This window comes from Miscanthus floridulus, chromosome 13 (assembly GCF_019320115.1).
Source record: "Miscanthus floridulus cultivar M001 chromosome 13, ASM1932011v1, whole genome shotgun sequence".
In the NCBI taxonomy this organism is placed as follows: domain Eukaryota; kingdom Viridiplantae; phylum Streptophyta; class Magnoliopsida; order Poales; family Poaceae; genus Miscanthus; species Miscanthus floridulus.
In genome coordinates, this window is record NC_089592.1 from 61265390 (window position 1) to 61269525 (window position 4136).

Genomic DNA, 4136 nt, shown 5'->3' on the forward strand with positions numbered 1-4136 from the left:
CTCTTGCCTTAGTTTTTTCGCACGGATGTCCTTTTTCTCTCCAAGGGTCTTTCCAGTAGTTAGCTCTTTGTCATCCAGTTTCCACTGTCTAGGGTAAATAAAATTTATTTGTGCTATAGCATGAGGGTCTATATACCTGGCTTTCACACTTGGCATTTGTTTTTACAATGTGCACTTGCATTCTACAAATCACGGCGTGGGTTAGTTACAACAAAATCTAAAGATTACATTCATATCATATCAGGAGGACAAGGACTTATAGGCACCACGTGCAAATTAGATACATTTCTATTGCTCCGAGGTAAAAGCATGTCTGCATGTCATTGAAGTCAAATATAATTTTCTTAGCTAGGCTTCTAAATGTGTCGGTGGGGAAGCATGCTTGTACGAGGTCTATGCTCGTTAGGAGAACACGCAAGTACCAATCATGGAACCTTCTCATTCTAAGTGGTAGGCGCTGGATGTCCTAGTTTGGTAGGAAGGGCTTGCCTCTTTCATATGTTTTTGGGCAATCCTTTGACCATTTGATGGCATCAACATTTGGATACTGCTTTGCTGTTTGGTGGAGTTTGCTAGTGATGGCCTCCTCAGAAGCCCGTAATGGGACTTTTTTTTAACTTGGTTCTCAGGCTTGAACTGGTCATGGGCATACCACTTGTGCACCGACGAGACATCTTTCATCGGAACATAAATTGGTCTTATGGTGATTGGATGCTTCTTTCAAAGTTCCCATTCAGGCACGTCCTCATCTTCTTGTGCATCACCTTCTTCAGGAGGCACTCGTTGTTCATGTATCGGTTGCGCTTGTTGAGAAGACTGTGACATCTCATCATGCACTTGCTCGGTATGAGCTGGAGAAGGTTGTGGCTTATCAGGCACATGCTCGCTAGGAGGCGGGGAAGAATGTGGCATCTTAGGAATGTAGTGGTCATGAGACGGTGAAAATATCTGCCCGTCCTCAATAACTCACTCCAAATTTGAGAGAGGGGGAGGCAGCGAAGAAGCAGTCAATATAGTGTCCCATTTGTGCCAGAGGATGAACTGCCCCATTACATCTTCGAGTAACACCAGCCCCTCGGGAGTTGCATAGTCTATCCTCCACTGCATGAACTTGGGCTTCACGGTATGCACCTCGACCCTAGTGTAGTTCGATGGTATCTTATTATTGTGGTGTAAGCCACCGGGAGGATGTGCCACACCCGTTGCCACCTCCATCACAATGTTCTGTAGGTCGCTGAGAAACACCAAGGTGCAACTAGTTGGTTCTCGTATGCGATAGATAGGGGTTGTGGATGCAGTAGAACCTTGGCTGCTAGGAACTTTCGAAGGGCTGCCAACTAATGCCAGTTCTTCCGACAATGTCATTAATGTCCGTGGCTCCATAGACTGTCCTTGCTCCTCCAGCGCCTTCACAACTAGAGCCTTCACTTGGAGCTCAAGATTAGCCTCCTAGTCTATGCCAAGTTTCTTGTACATGTGCTTATCCTCTTTGAGTCCATGCTTCTAGGTTATCCTTTTTCCTAGCCCCCTGGTGCGGCCTATGTGCTCGTTGTTCCCCAAGCCAAGGCTAAGCTCGTCCCTCTCTTTGGAAGGATTAAATGAGCCCTTCTCCTTGTATTTAGCATATTTTAGTATCCCTGATACTGCCTCTTGGGTCTTCAGCTTATCAAACTTAAGATTACCACCGAATGATTATGTACTCCTCACATATATCCAATTCCTTGAGCGTACATTCAAATTCTTCACATCGATATTTCCCGAAGCTGTGGCCTCTTCGTCCATCTTCCTAAACTGCTCTTCCTTGGCATAGTAGCCACTAGGGCCTAGATAATGGTGGTGTTTGTTCCTTCGCCAGCTCGGTGTTACGGGCACTAAGCTCCAATGCCTCCGGTGAAGTCTTCTAAGCCACGAGCTCCTCCCGTTGACTAGGAGTTATATTGTCTGATAACTTGACCTTGATCTAATTCAAGCAGTGGGGTGTGAGGTAGAATCACATAGGCCATACTTGAATTAGGCAAGAGTCGATAACTAGCTTATACCAGAGCTGCAGTGGGGGTCAACCGGATCGATGCAGCCATACGAACAGAGGTATAAACCATGACGGTACTTACAACAAGCAGTGGAGGTCGACCGGATCGATGCAGCCGTACTTGCCGAAGAACTCGCCGAGATCTATTCTACTCCTACTCCTAAGGGGTGGTCGAAGCCGAAAAAAGTAATTGACTTATATTTGATTGATTGGTTGTCCTTTATAATAGCCGGGGTTTGGTATTTATACCCAAAGCCTAAAACGAACCTTACCCGAGTACGACTCAATACAATCTTTGATATAATGAAAACATTCCTAATTTAAGATAACTTGGACTCTAATATTTCCCTTTTTTTAGAGTCCATCACATTCTGTCTTGGCGCTGATTGTAGCCTTTGTCCTTATCTGCTGGCGCTATTTGAAGAAAGCCGATTATAATTCTTGCATCCGAATCGGCTAGTTCTGATCTGCATGTAATTGATTTCTTGATGATATGATCTTGGGAACTTGAATCACCGCGACCTTCATTCCAAATTTCAGTGTAAACACATGCCCCCCAATTTTGGGATAAAAGAAATTTTATTCCAAAATTACCATGCCTGTGTTTCCAATAGGCCCGCCATCACGGGTAAAGAATCTTTGATCAGGGGTCTACTGTCTGTCGCCGCCTATGTCAGCTCATGATCCCATGCTTCAAAAACTTTTATGAAGCCTCATGGGCCTTTGGATTTACCTTCCTAGGTCGGTCATAAAATGCCCATCTGACTCTGGCGAGAACAACTCAACAATTCAGCCATGCTCTATTTCTGTCTACTCTCTCGAGTGCTTCCAATTTCACCAGACCCTCCATGGTCTGCCCTTGTGGCAGAACCGCCTAATCTAATGCCTCACAGGAGTGCTCGTCTTCCATTAGACACTAAGCACCCAAGGGAGAACACCAAATTACTCGGTTCCGTCGGATACACCTCAAGGGAGAACCCGAAAATCCACCTTTTTGCCACCAGGATCACAAATGAGAGAATAAAGCTTACATCATTCTTAACCATTTCTTACATCACTTTACATGTACATCAAAGTATAACATTTATTATTATAACAGCGGAATGTAATTATCTTATCAGAGTTATGAACAATTTAATATAACAGCGGAATATAAACATGTGATCAGAATTACAGCGGAAATAAATAGCTAATCACGATATGATAAAGTATTGATATATAAACTATGACAACATATTATGAAACTTTCATTTCTAAAAGCATTTGGTGAGAGTTGTAAATAAAGACTACTATCGCAGCGTAAAGGAATCCTCGCTGAGCCCACCAGGAGGAATCCACACACAAGAGTCAGCTCAAACATCCACCTGTCACCTGCAACAGGGGGAATAAACCCTGAGTACTCAATTGTACTCAGCAAGACTTACCCGACAGGGGAAAAAGAAAAGACTCCAAGGATATGCAAGGCTATCTGGCTTGTGGGTTTATTGCATTTGCATGAAGCATTACTAAGCGTGCGTCCTTATATTTGATTTTTATTAATAGCCGCATTGGTTCATTAACTAACCATTCTATGTAAGTACCTGTGCTATTTTCAAGCAGGTGGTAAGCAATCAGATTTCCTTTTCCATCTTTCATCTTTCATCTTCAGTTCTTACTACGATGCTAAACCGCAGACAAGCCGTACCGGATAGCCCGGCGATTCGCGAATCAATGCCCCTAGCTGGGTACCCCGAAAACACACGCCCCGCTTGTACCCAAGGCACAAGCAGGACCAACCCATCACTCTCCTGTCCCGGGTGTCCAGGTCCCCGTCCAAACTGGGACTCCAAGCCCCCGCCCCTGAGTCCCGGACGCAGTGCGGTGCAAGGACCTCCTCCACCAAAATAAAACCCTAACAGTCGGTCCGGAAAGAGCCGGATCCGCGACAAGAGAGCAACAAGTCTTCCAAGCGCCCATACACAAGTATGTGCTCGGGATAATAAGTCTGTGACCTGCCTAGAGTCATATGCAACGATCGGTCCTTAACCGACCAGACAGGGAAAAACGGTGTAACCAAGCTATGACCCGCCTCCACGGCGACACAACTTCTTACACCCACCAATACCCA